This window comes from Zeus faber, assembly GCF_960531495.2.
Source record: "Zeus faber genome assembly, chromosome: 21".
Lineage (NCBI taxonomy): Eukaryota > Metazoa > Chordata > Actinopteri > Zeiformes > Zeidae > Zeus > Zeus faber.
In genome coordinates, this window is record NC_137208.1 from 5,868,129 (window position 1) to 5,885,593 (window position 17,465).

A 17,465-nucleotide genomic window follows, 5' to 3' on the forward strand; every position below is an offset into this window, starting at 1 on the left:
GGAGGAGGAGACACTCGCAGGGATGGAAATAGAACGCTCTGGAAAGGCCGCTCATTAGACTTGATGAACAAACGTGTGTCTGTGTTAGTTTAAGGGTTGGAAAAGGCTTCCCTGTGTCGTCTGGAAGCTGGTCAGAGAGAGAGAGACACACACACACACACACACACACACACACACACACACACACACACACACACACACACACACACACACACAGTACAAACACACATTGAGACACGCAAACACAGTTGAAAGACACACACACACGCAAATGTAGAATAGACAGACATTTACACACATACAGTAAAAACATACATGCACTTAAATAAACACACACACACGGATATACATTACGAAGACACATACATATGCAAACAGAAAAAATAATCTGAAACACAATCACCCACAGTTGTATACACACACGACAAACATCTCACAGACACACCCACCCACACACACACACACACACACACACACACACAGGCATGACCGTACATCATGAAGACACATACACATATAAACAGAAAAATGAATCTGAAACACAATCACACACACACAGTTGTATGCACAAGCATGACACACACATCACACACACACACACACACACACACACACACACACACACACACACACACACACACACACACACACACACACACACACACACACACACACACACACACACACACACACACACGGGGTCTCCTTCGAGCCGGCATCTGATCAAGGCAGAGACAAGTGCAACTGTCGAGTCAATGCGCACGACTGAGGGCGTGTGGAAGTGTGAATGTGTTCCGGGAACACCGGTGGGTGCCCGGATGTGTTTACAGGGCCCCGCTGTGACGCTGAAAGCTCGCTAAATTACCCATGGGGCATTTTGATGGGGCTGAGGTGAACTGGAACCATATAACACCCTTGACTGATTTTAACAGGGATCAAAGCGGCTGGGCCAGTGCAATGGAAAACACACTAGTGATGGAGAGAGAGAGAGAGAGTGAGAGTGTGTGTGTGTGTGTGCATAGTGTGTCGCGGTGTATACTGCTGTTCCAACGAGAGCATTTAGACACATTCACAAGTCTGTGAACAGATTTCTGTAATTATAACGTCCTCATTTTTTACTTATTATATAACCAGTGTGTGTGTGTGTGTGTGTGTCCATCTATGACCGACAATTAACTACACAAATGCCCACGACATGTGCATGGATACCCACACATGCACACGGCAAAGTTCCCAAATCTATTTTATTTTAGATATTTTTATTTCACTATAATTTTCATTTGTAATTTATATTTTTGATATCGCCACTTTAACCAATAAAGTGTTTAAATTTAAATATGATGTCATGATATTGGACTTTTATATATACGAATATACAAATATTTTCACTTGGTTTTTTTTTACCGTATTTACACAAAATGTATGATTCGTGGCAATTGCCATCGTCATCATGTCAAGCATTCCTGACGTCAACCATGCGCTGCGCTCGAAGCGATACACAAATACTGAACTGATCACTCTACTTCCTGCAACTGTCTCTCTTAATAACATATTCATTATTCACTGAATGAATAACGGTTAATTCATGGTGAACATGGTGACATCCAAGGTTAAATAACCTAATTTTTACTATTTAACACAACCCATTTACTTCATTTTTAAGCCCAGTTCCAGAGATAAAAAACAAACAAAAAAAACCAGGTGTGGCAGACAAGGGGGGCGTGGTTAAGCCACGGTCCGCAGGTGATGGTGCTGGCACCTCCCTGGTCGGTTTGATCCACCTCTTTCGCGCTATCTGACGTCCCCCTTTTAACCCGCGGGCCTTTTCGGCGCCCCGCACCACCAGAAAGACTCCGCCTCCCTCCCGCCGCCGGATCGCGAACCCTGCGGCGGACCAGTGCGAAATCCCGCTCCGCCGAGGATTGGAGCGGCTCACCCGCGTTTTTGTCGCAGAAATAAATGAGGCTTATGCCGAGGCGTCGCCGTTTGCCGGATCCGGTGTAAAGCCGACTTGAGTGTCTCGTCTGTATGGAGCGCTTTAAAGCGCTTTCGTTAAAAAGAAAGTCCCTCCCTGTTCATATCTACAGCCCATCAGATGGAGAGTCAGTGTATTTTAGGGGTGCATGGGAAGGGCGGTGGTGGGGGTGTCTCTGGCATTCAGGCCAGTAACTGGGGCGAAGCCGTGAAGGCTTTAGCACCAGATCTCCACTGACAGACACAATGGAGCTCCCTAAAAATACCACAGCGCCCGCTACGAAATCACTGAGCCCCATTCACCTTGCGTCACCCCGTCTGGAAATAGCGTCTCTCTCTCTCTCTCTCTCTCTCTCTCTCTCTCTCTCTCTCTCTCTCTCTCTCTCTCTCTCTCTCTCTCTCTCTCTCTCTCTCTCTCTCTCTCTCTCTCTCTCTCTCTCTCTCTCTCTCTCTCTCTCTCTCTCTCTCTCTCTCACCTGTGTGTCCGGCCCCCAACCCCTCCTCACTCGCCCTCCCCCTCTCTTTTTTCCAAAACGGCCTCCATGTTTATCCCTGACTTTCTCCCCCTCTTCCCCCTCTAACTCGCTGTCCTTCACCTCTCTCCGGGTCCTTCACATTCCTCCACGGGAGTTTCACTGGGCTTTTTATTTACGGGCAGCGTCGGGGCTTTACCTGGCAACGTGCGCCCCCCCCCCCCCCCCCCCTTTTTAAGAACGATGTTAAAAAATAAAATAAAACCTTGTTAAATCCCCCCCGCGCCCCCCCATGGAGCAGACTTGTTAAAGAGCCCTGTTAAGAGAGGGAGAGAGGAGGAGCGATTCAGATGACATATCCCTTCTTGTTGAACTGCTCCGACCAGGAGAAGAGCACTTTTCATTTCCTACGGACTAATAAAGATTGTAATTTTCGTAATCACTTCACTTTGCATTTACCAGGTTTTTATTTTTATTTTTCTTTAAAGGGTGTTGCAACGACGGTCTCTCAGGGGCGGGAACTGTTACCTCACCGACACCGAACCTCCTCCTCCCCACCTCGTCGTTCAACCCTCTGGAGTCTCGTGTCCTTTTCTTCATTTACTTTAATTTTCACTTGTTTTGAACCACCTCAAATGACCTGTCGTACGCCCCCCCCCCCGAGAAAACAAACTGAGCTCGGGCTCTGATGTATAACCATCCCAATTCCAGAAACTCCAAAGCGGTCGGGAGCCAAGAAACATGAAGAAATAAATAGAAACACACACACACACACACACACACACACACACACACACACACACACACACACACACACACACACACACACACACACACACACACACACACACACACACACACACACACACACACACACACGTTTTTTTTGTCAAACAGCATAACAGAGTTATGGAAAAACCTATCGAAGACGCTGTCGCTCGGAGAAACCTGGGATCGTGACACCAGGGGGCCGCGAAGGGCTCGATGAACCCGGCGTAGTCTGCGCCTCATTCCAGGGACGACGGCCGATGCCGGTTTAGAGCCAGCGGCAGTCCGTCCGAGCCCCGGCCCTGCGGTGTATTTAGCGCCGGAACCTCCCGGGGTCATCAGAGCCGGGGCGGCCCGAGTGGCTTTATTCGGGAAGCTGTCGGAGGAATGGGGGGGGGGGGGGGGGGGGGGGCAAACCGACTCCAGCGCCGATTGATTCCTGCAAAACCTTCCTGCGTAAACACTGGCGAAACGGAGCCGTTTTGCAATTTTGGACCGGAGCCGCGATGTTTTGTTTGATTGCACTTGTGTAAACTTGTGTAAACTTTTGTTTAGAAGCAGCGAGGATGTGCCTGACACATAGTAGGTTGGACGCCCGGGTGAGAAGAGGGCGTTGGGAGGAGACTGGCTGCAGAAAAGAAAAAGAACGTCTAAATGGGATTACATGGATATGTTATATAATATAGGGTAAAATCTATTTAAAAAAAGCCTTAAATCTTGGTTCTCATGGTTCACTACTGCTGGTAGCAAAACCTCGCTCAACGAGCTACTGTTGAGAAACGCGTCCGTGGTCTCATCGCCTCTTTTGCGCATCGGCAAATGTAAGGGACTAGAAACAGGTAGTTGTGTCGCTGCCTCCTGGCCACCTGCTGTGGCCGATGTCTCTCTCCGGTTGCACTGAGGAAATCGTCATAAGTAGTTTTGACTTAAACATGATATTAACTTCCAAGTAACATAACTAACTAAAATGACACCATAAGAGACGTGGCACATTGATGCGCAATTTCCTGTTTTTTTTTTTTTTTTTAAGAGATTTATTGGGTTGTAAAAATTTGCCCCAGCGCAGTGAGAATATGCGGCAGAGCGGTACGTTTCTCAATATAAAATAACTCCATAAGGACGTGCCGTGAACCATTATGAATTCAGACATGATGGGAGACAAATTTATTTCAAGGCCTGTGTTCAAACAGAGTAAACTTATACTTTTTTTTGGGGGGGGTTCTGTTCCACTCCCTCCCGCAAAAACACGGATTCAAGGCTCAGTGCCAGAAAACAACTGTCTAAATACTGTCTCCCGAGCCAGAAACGTCCAGAAACTCATTAAAACGAAGAAATACAAGGTGAACTTTCATTGACGGCTGTGCTCATTGGCTGCCCGTGACCCTGAACCCCCTTCATAATGAAAGGGAAGCGTCGACAACCAAAAATAAACTCACGGCGGGCGGCAGCGACCGGAGACACGGCAGGTCCAGCTGCGTCCAGGTCAAAACTAAATAAATAACCAGTCCAAATCAAACGGGCCCGGACGGCGCTGCCTTTTAATCAGCAATTATGCAATCTTAAATCAATAAGTGCCCTAACTTGTTGACGCTAACGCATCTGGGACGACTTCCGACAGCTCTTTTTTTTTTCTTTTTTTTTTTCCCTCCCCTCCGTGGTTTTTCCACCGGCAGGTTTTCCTTCCGAGCTTCCGGGTGTCATTCTCCAGGCGGGCTGAGCCGCCTCCAGGCCTCCGGGGGTCGAGACCCTTCCAGAGGAAATCCCAGCAGGCTACGAAACACGTCCGTCACGCCCGAGTCCCCGCGACAAAGGGGGTTTTTAATTAGGCCGCAAAAGGAAAACCCTCTCTTTGTTTTGGAGTCGTATTTCCACTCGTCGGCGCGCCGTTCCTCACGTCCTCCGAAATGGCCGGTTTACCCGTTCAAGCACCAATATCTGTGTTTAAAAACATCAACTCATTTTCAGAAAAAAAAAAACATCGGGAATATTCATTGACACGACGCCTTTATTCCAAAGTGATTAACACCTTCTTGTCATTTACTTCACTGTATATCATACCAATAATCCATCCCCTGCCCAGAATATAATATAATAATTCATATATTTGACTATTTCTGCTCTGTATTTTTTGGCTATTTGTGTATATTGACTTTTAGTATTTTATTTTTACTTCACTTTTTATTCTTATTTTACTCCGTTTCTTTTAAATTATTATTTCAGATTTTTTTTTTTAATGCAAATCGTTCTCCTCACCTGGGCAAATTTATGACGCACCCGGCGAAATTATCTCTAAACTCTGATTCTGACGTAGAAATTTGCTCTGCTCACAGTTATGGTGGTTAGTCATTTTTAAAAAGTGTGTCCCCAGGAAAATTTTGAAAAATGAAAATAAGTTTGAGGAACTCGTGGCGCCAGAGTGTTTCCAAACCAGGACAGAGGCGGGATAATTGGTGAGGGGGTGAACCCCGAGCTGCAGCCAAACACACACAACCTTCCCGTTAGAGCAACTCTGTTCCAGCTACGGCGGCTGTCACCCTTCCCCAAATCCGCAGGCGGACGTCGACGGCGCGCTGCGACTGTCAAAATAAATAAATAAATAAATAAATAAATAAATAAATAAACAAAACGGCGACAACCAGGAATGAACGCGTCCAGGCAGCACGTGCAATTCAACCGCCCTGGTGTGATTTACGACCCTCGGAAGAACCAGCGGGTGAGAGTTAGCAGGTCTTATAGTTTCATCAGTCAGGGACACATGCGATCCTAATCGACGACACCTCCAAACCCATTCACACGAGCTGAAGAACCTATATATATATATATATATATATATATATATATATATATATATATATATATATATATATATAAATAAAAACATGGATTCCCCTTTTTCCAATTTGCTGTCGGGAAGACACCTTTGTCTCTCGAGCAAGTTTCCCAGGACAGGTAATTATGTGATGTTATTATGATGGAATCTCCATGATATCAATTATGTCAAAATGTTGACCGATACACTGCTGTTTGTATATTTTAAGTGTCACAATTCTTGACAACAACCTCATGAGACTTAAGATTCTTTGTCACGTCCGCCAAACGGGTATGAGGGAGTAAAATGATTATCATTGCAGCAATAGAAACATCAAAACACAAAATAAGACTAAGAATAACAATACATGCCCGTACGCACGTGTGTGTGTGTGTTTCAGGTTTTCGCATGTTATATCTATATATTTGTTGTTGTGCATGTCTCTACATGTGCATCTATGCACTAGTACAGTATGTCTGTGTGTGTGTGTGTGTGAGATATAGATATGAATTGTCAAATATGTGTAAAATACAAAATAGAAATAGTGAGATACTATATAAAAATAATACTAAAATAATAAAATAACATGTACTAAATGTAATGCGATGCACATATGGATAAATTATTGTTAAGGCATAAATTATAAATATTGATTATTACTATGTATTAACAAGCTTATACAGTATGTACATTGTAATGGTGTTATTGCAAGTCCATTACAGCACAAGTTACAGACATAAAAGTACAAAAAAAGAACAACGCCATTGCGGGAATGTGAGTAGCTGTAATTTGTTCCTTCCACCGCTGTATTTCCGTGTATGTGTGCGTGCGTGTGTGGTGCATGTGCGTGCGTTGCCTTTTGTCCAATCTTTTGACCGAGCGGGACACCAAAACAAACAGACAGGTTTTCGGACACGGCTTCAGCCCAAACTGTGGTTGGCCGGTGTCCCTCCCCAAAAGTTATGTTTATAAGGTCGCCATGCGTCACGGGGAAGTATTTACTGAGTTAGTGATGACAGGACATCAGTGCAGAGGACGGATCCATGAGTCAAAACGCAGGAACGCAGCATTACTCAATCATGGATCCTACAGCACGCAGCCAGTGTATTTTTGGGTGTATTTTTTGGGGTTTATTGTTAGATTTATTTTTAAATTTATTCAGGTTATTGTCTATTGTTTATCATTAGGTTTATTGTAAATTTCCACATTTTTATTGTTCATCGTCGATGGATACTAATGAAATATAGAAATAAGATAAAAAAAACAAAAACGATGACAGATGGTAAAAACACCCACAACACTTTGAATATCACTTGGCCGTAAGAGAAAAGAAAGGTGGAAGGAAAGATAGACAGGAAAAGAGAAGACATTCAGACAGCGTGGAAAAAGAGAGAGAGAACAGGCGACAGCTTTTTCACGTCAGCACGCTACCTTCTGGTAGCGTGCTGACGTGTCCTTAAGCAAGGCACTTAATCCCCAACTACTCCCCAGGCGCCTCTACATGGTAGCCCACTGCTCCTAGATACGTCCGTTACTATGATGGTGAAATGCAGAGAAATGCATTTTTTTTAACTTTGTGCAATGACAATTAGTCGGAAAGTTGCAATTTTAAGGTGACGCATGTGATAAACTCATGCGGAGGCAGAGAGAGATTTATAAACCAAATTCTTTTTTTTTTTTTTACCTGCGATTGCACGGGTGAGATTATCGACCTGAGAGGGTTAGCTGACTCTTTTCTGGACCTGAATCATAATCAATTAACATCATTACAATCTTTCATATTCTTTATGGGAATTACATGGATTTTGTTGCTTTGGTAACACTCAAGCAAGAAAGAAAGGACAAAAGAAAGAAAGAAAGAAGGAAAAAAAGAAACAAACAAACAAACAAACAAACAAACAAACAAACACACGAGGGTATGAAAGAAAAAAGAAAGGAGGAGGAAATGAAAGAAAGACAGACTCATGATACGAGCAGGAAAAGAACCAAAGAAAACTATCATATTATAAAAATGACATTATATTATACTATATCATATTTTACAATATTATATTATATCATATTATACTATATAATACTATATTATATTATAAAATATTATATTATGCTAAATTATATTACATCATAATATACAATATTATACTATTGAGTTTTGACATTTTAACTGTAAAATTTGAGGTAAATGTCGTGTCAACTTGTGCCGATAAAGTCTGAATTGAATTGAATGCAGCCGAATGGAAGCGAAGTAAGAACAGAATTGAAAGGGACGCATTGAAACTGAATTGAAACGTCAACTGAACTGAACCACGATGAATTGAATGGAACAGTGTGAGAGAGAGAGAGAGAGAGAGAGAGAGAGAGGGAGAGGTAGAGTGACAGAAAGTGAAGAAAGAAAGAGGGGAGAGGAGAAGGAGGAGTGAAGCGGTGCTGTGGTCCTCATTCTGTGCTCTATCTGAGACATTCCACAATAAAGACGTCAAATAAAGAGCAAGTCCACGGCCTCTGGAGGGGGAGGCTGGATGGAGTCCAGCAGACAGCAGCAGCCAAGATAACCAAGAGAATGGAGAGAGAGAGAGAGAGAGAGAGAGAGAGAGAGAGAGAGAGAGAGAGAGAGAGAGAGAGAGAGAAAGGAGGAGGGAGAGGGGTGAACACAGGCTGAGTGACAGACAGGGAACAGCAGACAAAAAAAAAAGAGAAAGGAAAAAAGACGTGGAAAAAAAGGAAAGGACGAAAAGAAATAAAGTATGAGGGCGAAGGAGAAAGGATGAAAGAATGGATGATATGATGAAAGGAAGAAAGCATGACAGGATGAAAGAAAGAAAGGATGAGGAAAAAAAATAAAGAGGGATAAAAGAAAAAAGAAAGGATGAGGTGGAGAAAGAAAGAGAGAAAGAAGGAAAAGAGAGAAAAAGAGGGGAAAGAAAGAAAGAAATGAGAATTGGCAAGGGAATGAAAGGGGAAGCAAGAATGGACAAAGTAATTAATGAATGATAAAGAAAGAAAGAAAAAAGAAAGAAAGAAAGAAAGAAATAGAAGTGAAAAAGAGAATATGGTAACAAAGAGAGAAGGATGAGGTAATAACATAAATATAAAAGAAAGAAATGGCGAGGGGATGAAAGAGAAAGAAAGACAGAAAGAAAGAGGGATGAAAGAAAAAAGAGAAAAGAAAGGACGAGGCAAAGAAAGGAAGAGGGAAAGATAAGAAAAAGAGAAAGGATAAAGTAATAAAAGAAAGAAAGAAAGAAATGAAGGAAGAAAGGGCGAAGGAATGAAAGAGGAAGAAGGACTGGACAAACAAATTAATGAGAAAGAAAGAGAGAAAAAGAAAGAAAGAAAGAAAAGATGAAAGAAAGAGAAAAAAGAAAGAAAGAAAGAAAAACAGACGGGGCGCAGAGAGAACGAGAAGGAAAAAAGAAAGAAAGGACCAGGTAATAAAAGAAGGAAAGGAAAGAAAGAAAGGACAAGGTAATAAAAGAAGGAAAGGAAAGAAACGGCGAGGGAATGAAAGAGAAAGAGAGGGAGAAAGAAAAATAAGAAAAATAAATTAAGAAAGAAAAGAGAGAAGAAGAAAAAAAGAGAGAAAAACAAAAGGGCGGGGCGGGGCGGGGCTTGTCGCCCGCCGGCTGCTGTGATTTCACAACCGGTCGCCTGGTGTGAACTCTGCGTCTCGGGATGATTAGCCATGTTTACCGAGGTGGCGGCGGCGGCGACGGCGGCATCACTCACATCCAAAACGCAGGAGCGGAGGCAGTTGCGCCAGCCCCGCCCCGCTCCGCCCGCCCCGCCCCGCCCCTGCCACGGCTCCGGCCCGGGAGCGGCGACGACATATGTGGCGTATCCCAAAATCCCCTGGGCGGTTTCCCCGGCTCACCACAACACACAGCGCGACACGCCGGCTCACCAGCGCAGGCCAGCTGCAGGCAGTCAGGGCCCATATACAGACGGCCCAAAGGAAATAAACAACACAAAACGCTATCAGACACATTTCCAGTCACGCCCCGCCACCCCCACCCACCCACCCACCACCCTAAACTTACTCACCCCATCCCAAAAACTAAAAGAAAAAAAACAAACTAAAAAAAACCCTGGCCCCTGTTCAACCAGCGTGGAATTCCACTCCGAACCCTGAAAGTAAAATAGATCAATTTTTGTTTTATTAACGTTTTTTTTTTTCCCCGTGACATTCTTTTTTTCCCCCTTCTTCCTTGAATTATAAGATAAGCAGTTGAGGCGCCAAATGAAATACTCTGGAGTTCAAATGGAGCAGCTCTGCTCGGGAGGGTTAAAGGTGACGGGACCTCATTCCCCCGGCTCCTCCAGCCGCTCCTTTTACCCTCCGTCGGTCGTCCGCTTCTTTTGCGGCTTTTTTCCCGGCCCAGAGGTCTCTCGGCTTCGGCCGCCAGGCTAAAGTGGCTCACCTTCGATCCCGTGGGTCGGACCGCCGGAAAACAAACACGCGACGCCTACTACGTCCGTACAGTCACCATCCGTCGCCTTGGTGTGTAGGGATCCTGTCAGGTGCGTTCGTGGGACGCTCCGGTTTTTCGGAAAAATTGACTCCTTCCCCAGATTCAGACGAGGTCGACACCGAGCCCATCGCTGCGTGTCCAGGACAGAGATTAGAATATCATCGATTGTCATTGCACGACAATGAGATGAAATCCTCCGCATTCGGTGGAGGTCCTGCACACCCCGAGGACCGACCGCGCGAGCGTTCACCCCGAACATACATGTCATTTGATGGTGGGAGGAAGGCGGAGCACCCGGGGGAAAAACATGCAAACCGGAAGAACATGCAAACTCAGCACGGGGAGGACCTGGGACGGACGGGATTTCGAACCCAGGACCTTCACACCCGCACTCCGGACAATCGGTTCTGGACATTGTCCGGACCTTTCACACATGCAGAACACAACAGGAGATTGTCCGTGTCAGACGCGTTGACACCAGCTGGAAATACTCAGTTTGCTTTAGGCAAGGGGCGGAGCCCGGGCGGAGCGTGAGGAGGCTGGACGTGACGCAGTGACGCTGCAGAGTTGTAGCAAACCCAAGATGGCGCACGAGGCTATCGAGTAATCTTTTTTGCCGTTGACGCCCCATGAATATGGACGTCATATAAACCAAAGAGTGGAAAGGAATATGAAGGGAAGCAGAAAGGAGTACGACGCAGCTGCGCACGGGGGTAAATGACCCTTCTCCACCCTGGACGAGCGGGCGGGTTGATGACACCGCCAGTGATGAGCGATAGAGACGTCATTAACGCGTGGCACGGCCTCTCACGCTCCGGACGACCACCTGCTCCGTTCACACGTGCCGCTCGATGGGGCGTTACGCCGGCTCTGTACCAGAGTGCAGGCTGGGTAATGTCCGGGTCATGTTCAGGGCTGCGGTGCATGTGTGAAAGCAGCCTCGAGTCCAGCTCCTGTGAACCTCCCGTCGTCATTCAACTCATTCAACAGCTCCTTTGTTGTTTTAAATGCAGCTACAACTATAAACCCACCGCCCATCTGGCCATCAGCTGTGAAGCTGTCTGTAGGGTTGCCAGTTCAGTCAGCTGAGTTTTGCGGATGGTACTGTCCTCACGCGAGGCACTGCAGTTTCGTAGTTTCGTAACAATTTTCGACACGCCGGTGTTCTTTGCAGCCGGCGTTACCGTACAGGCCGATGCAGCCTGACTGCAAAAGGAAAGGAATGATCCGGTTGACGGATAGGGAGGATAAGTGAACTTCGGTTAAACAGCTTTTAGCTGCATTACTCTGACACTATGATGACATCATAATTCAAATGACTATATATCCTACCACAAAGTGTTTTCCTTTCTTCGCAATTTCACCTTGGACGGAGATATTTGCGAAAGTATTTCGGGGTTCGCTGCCACGCCGCAGGCTCGCGCATCGAGACTTGAACCCGTCGCCGGCTGGGTGAAAACCAGGACTCCTCGAGCGCCGGGCCGCAGGGGGACTTGAGGTATTCGCTGTAACAACAGTCTGAAACCAATACCTGGGAGCGCCGATCCGCAGCCCCGCCGCCTCCCTGCGCCGACGGCCGCATCTATTAGCGCTCCGTCCCTCCGGCGGGGGCTCGGACGGGAAATATAACACGTGGAAATGCCAAAACACGTCTCGCCGAAGACGCTCGGGTTACAGGCGGGGGACGTATTTTGATTTGGCCGGTGTCAGTCAGCGGCCTGGAAGCGAGGAGATTAAATGTGTCTGAGCACATCCAGCGGGGGAAAAAAAAAAACCATTTGTCTGGCTGACGCGGAGGCGGCGGCGCAGCGTCGGGGCTAAATGGGCTGAATCCTTCAGGTAATAAAGCACAGCGTAGAGCGGCGGCCAGTGAGCTGCTGGAGGGGAAGTCATCAGCCCATAAGTAACATACGGGCTGATGTGTGAGGAGACCAGAGCGCACGGCGCTAGCACGGCACCGCCAATTTGTAAAGAAGTGCTGGGCTGCAGACTCGATGAACGGAGTGCGCATACACACACACACACACACACACACACACACACACACACACACACACACACACACACACACACACACACACACACACACACACACACACACACACACACACACACACACACACACACACACACACATTTTCAAGAATATCTACCCCAGACATTCTCAGCCGTGGGGTCGCGGGACATTTCTAAGAGTGACATAGTGATCGTGACTGATATGGTTTTTTTTTAAAATACAAATAAACATTTTGTTAAAATGGTTAAACAGAATTCATGCTTTGTATATAATCCTTCAGGAGCTCCGTCCACGCTGCATGAAATCATGAAAGTAGCCGATGTGATACTCAAACTCATATGAAATAAAGTTTCCTTATATGCAACGTGGAATATCCACAGTTCAAGATTCTTATTCGGCCTCAATCTGTTGCTGAGCGTGGAATGTACATCAGTGGTGCTGGCTCCAAAAAAATAAATGGAATAATTATTAAAAACAATTCATAATGGTGTACAGTGAACACAGGCATCCTTAGTGAGCTGGAGATATAGGAGTGATGGGGATGAATCCCCCCCACTGGATAGAAGAGTGGAGCCCAACAGGTGGATGCAGGGGAGGTGGAGGGAACGCAGCAACGCGGGGAGGGCAGGAGGGACTGGCTGCTTAAATAGGCCCCGCCAAATGAGGGCGTGGAAGCGCGTGGCGCAGTCGAGCTGTCCAACAGTTCTGGCTCCGCAAGCTACGCCTCATTTGTCGCCATCGCAAATTTGGGATCTACCCCCACAACCACCAGCAGAAGTCAGTCATGCAAAGCCAACACACACACACACACACACACACACACACACACACACACACACACACACACACACACACACACACACACACACACACACACACACACACACACACACACACACACACACACACACGGTCTCCTTCGAGCCGGCATCTGATCAAGGCAGAGACAAGTGCAACTGTCGAGTCAATGCGCACGACTGAGGGCGTGTGGAAGTGTGAATGTGTTCAACACCAGTGGGTGCCCGGATGTGTTTACAGGGCCCCGCTGTGACGCTGAAAGCTCGCTAAATTACCCATGGGGCATTTTGATGGGGCTGAGGTGAACTGGAACCGTATAACACCGGGCGTGTCTCATTACCCAGGCAGTTGTGTCCGTCGTGGGCCAGCATGAAGCCGTCGTAGCAGGTGCAGCGGTAGTTTCCCGGGATGTTGATGCACTCGTGGACGCAGCCGCCGTTGTAGTCGTTCTCACACTCGTCCATGTCTGGAAGAGAAGGAGAGATGGAGAGAATTCAGACAGGTTAGCTGTGCAGTGGGGAGGGGGCTGTGGCAGACACGCCCTTCTCATTTATTCAACAATTCAGCAAGGCAGCGTGCTTATAGGTGAAGTGTGATATAAAGCCGAAGCGCTCTTAAAGTTTGCCCCGAAGGCGGCCATGCACCAACCCGCTCATCGGGAGCAATTTGGCCGGGGGCGGTGGGTTTCAGGGTCTTGCTCAAGGGCACCTGGACATACTACCAGGAGAAGTATCTGTGCATTTGTGACCAAAAGTAAGTGCCTTCCGTGGTGAATTTACCGGTCTGCTGGTGTGTCCGACCAGGTCCAGAATTGGCAACAGGTGCGTTGGCCAAACCAGAGGGTTTAAATGGGAAAAGGGTTACGTCAGAGTATACCACGTCCCCTGGTGTCATGGGGGGAGGGAGGCGTGACGCAAGATGACCCTCATTTAAACTAACCGTGAATTTGTTGAAATTGATTGTTTTGGGATTTATTATTTTTGTCAAAAACATAATTCATCATCCATAACCATGGGCCGGCGGCCATTATTTGTGTACGTCTTGTGTGGAAGGTTGCTCTCGCTGTCTGCCCCCATGCGTCTGCGTCGTTCTGATCAGCCGGCACACGTGGGCTTTATGGGCTGGATTTAACTTCATGAGGTTTCCCCTGAAGCTCTGGCTTATCATTTTTTAAACAACAGTCGGCATACACAAACAATACAGTGGGTGGCGGTGTGCACCTGCGGTTGGTGCACCTGCCGATGCATTGTGGGTGAAATGTGCTCTGAAGTGACCGTTGCACCCTCCCACGGTTTGGAAGCTCACTTGACACGACGACGTCCCCTGGGAAGTGTCACTACGGCACAATGGGAATGCACCAATACACCGGATTCGGAAAGGGAAACTGGAATCAGCCGGATCGGTGCGCGGCCCGAGCAAAAACATGGAAACGGGGATTGTTTTTTTTTTTTCTGAGCCCGGAATTTGTCCACCTCCTAAAGTGAGGATATTTCTCAGGTTCTGGTGGTGGCGTCAGGTTGAGTTCGATGTAGCTACAGCAGGGCGGTGTTAAGGAGAGGGACGGGTGGTGTTTATTCGTTGGTTGGTGTTTATCCCCCCACCCCCACCCCGCGCCCTCACCCTCAGACGGAGCCAGGCGAGGCTTTCACAGCGACCGCTTACAAGTGGTTGCCATGCGGAGACACTTAAGCAAACATTCATCCCCCTCTCCACCCTCCTCAGCCCTCCTCCACCCTCCGTCCGACCCCCCCCCCCCTCCGTGTGAACGAAAGAGGATCCAGCCGGCACCCCATCAGACCTCAACCCACATCCTACACTCCTCTTTTAACTCCCTCTCTCCTCCTCCTCCTCTCCATCTCTCTTCTCTTTGTTCGGTCTCCCCACCTCTCCTCTGCTCCCCCCTCCTCCTCTTCCTCCACAGCTTTTTTCCGCTCCCCTCTCATCCTCCGCTCCCGTCCCCTCTTTTCGTCCCCCGCTCCTTTTTCCTCTCCCCCCTCATCTTCCTCTCCCCCTTTCTTCTCTCCCCCTCCACGTCTTTTTTCGTCTCCCTCTCATCCTCCTCTCCAGTCCTCCCTTCTTCCACTTATTTTGTCCCCTAACCCTGCTCCCCCGGTCTTTTCTCCTGGTATCTAATCATTCCACCTCTTCATTTCCCTTTCTGCCTCTCATCCGTCAATCCTTTCTTTCGCTCTTCAACTTCACTTTCTGCGCCTCGTCTCGCTCCGCTCTGCGCCGTCTCTCCTCCTCCCCTTTATTTCCCTCACCCTCTTCTCCCAGCTCTCTCTCTTCCGCCACTGATCGGTGCAAGACAAAGTATCATACACACACACACACACACACACACACACACACACACACACACACACACACACACACACACACCTCATAAGACAGAACCACCTCCATAGAAATTGTCCTTTAAAAATAACAATCTTCTTCTTTTTTTTTTTTTTAACTGTACTTTGATTACCATGATGAACTCAGAGGACGGAGACTCTCACTGACAAGGAAAACAAACTCATCCGAACAATGAGGATGTGAGCCATACTCGCGGTCAGTGCGGCGCCAACAGGACGGGAGTTCAACAAAGCGCTCGCGCTGCATTTACAAGCAGCTAATCACACAACGCGACACGCGAAACGCTGCGTGTTTACTTTTCCTTCACTCTGAGAAGAAGCTCCGCGCCAGCCCCGCCCTCCAACAGCCCCAGAGAACACAAAGCACCCCGCCCCCCGGCTTCACCTGCTCATCCCAGAAGCAGCTCCACCCACGTACGGCGAGCCGTGACAGCAGGCTGTTTGATTCCTCCGGGTGTTTTAACGTGGTCATCTGTACGATCGTCCGTGTTAAGTGGATTACGCCGCAAAGTCCCAGAACATTCAAAATTGCAATTTCCTTTTTTTTTTCCCCTCCCCCTCATCTATTGCACGCTGTTCTTTCTTTGCATTCTTTACCCGGAAAAGACGGACACCGCCACAAACAGTTAAACAGCATATACAGCAGAGGAACATATACATGCATTGCATAAATACATTGAATGGCTGTTTCTTAGAAAGTGCAAGTTAAATAAATATGGGATACAAGGCACAGTTAATTTGCCTCAAGCCGACAGATGGAAATTCACCTAATTTGCAAAGGGCACACGTGTGTGTCTCAAAAATTGGTTCTATGACGGTGGAATCGGACAGTGATTAGGCGATGATGTCATAATAGTGGCAGCTCCAGTGCTGTGCATTTCCTCTGTCACATAATTAGAGAAAGAAAAACAAGGCAAAGTGTGTGAGCAGTGTGAATTAAAAGCAGCAGGTATTTAATTAATGTCGTAGCAACTTCAAACCCCGCCGCGGAGCACGGCCGGGGAGATTGGGGTGAGAGGGGTGAGAGGGGCCGACAATCACACCTTAGTCGCCACCTCCGACCTGCAGGAGGAGGGCGAGGGAGGGAGGGAGGGAGGGAGGATGAGAAGGAGCGCAAGGGCCGGGGTGTGGAGTGTGTCTGTACACGTATATAAGAAATGGAAAGACAAGCGCAAGTGAGACAAAGAAAGAAAGGATAAAAGAAAGAAGGAAAGAAAGAATAACCGTATGAATAAATGAAAGGAAGAAAAAGGGAAGGAAATAATAAAAGGAAGTAATAAAGAAAGAAAGAATGGTTTGACGCGAGTCCCGGCCTGTAGCTGTTGACATCTGACAGCCTTCCGACTTCCGTTCACACACACACACACACACACACACACACACACACACACACACACACACACACACACACACACACACACACACACACACTTACTTTCTAATTGCCAGGAAAATATTTATGGTCCTCATCTCATCAAGTGAATTAGGCACCTCGGTTGACGGCCCGTTGAAGTGTGTGTGATAAAAAATGTGTGTGACCCGTGCACAGGCTGAAACTCAATTTCACACAGAGAGAGAAAGGTAAAGGGCTTGTTTACTATGTATTACATATTGAATCTTGACTATAAACAACATACACCGATCAGCCACAACATTAAAACCACTGACAGGTGAAGTGAATAACATTGATCTTCTTGTTCCAGTGGCACCTGTCAAGGGGTGGGATGTATGAGGCAGCAAGTGAACAGTCAGTTCCTGAAGTTGATGTGTTGGAAGCAGGAAAAATGGTCAAGCGTAAGG

The 17,465-nt window shown here is 47.1% G+C and overlaps 1 protein-coding gene across 1 annotated transcript in view; it reads right to left on the bottom strand.

The window, feature by feature from the left end:
• Positions 1-13,397, bottom strand: part of mpped1 (metallophosphoesterase domain containing 1) — a gene marked incomplete at its 3' end in the record, with an annotated part of 147,663 nt that extends 134,266 nt beyond the window's left edge. Inside the window, exon 1 of the mRNA XM_080022473.1 lies at positions 13,380-13,397. The remainder of the gene's footprint in view (positions 1-13,379) is intronic.
• Positions 13,398-17,465: the final 4,068 nt, after the last annotated feature.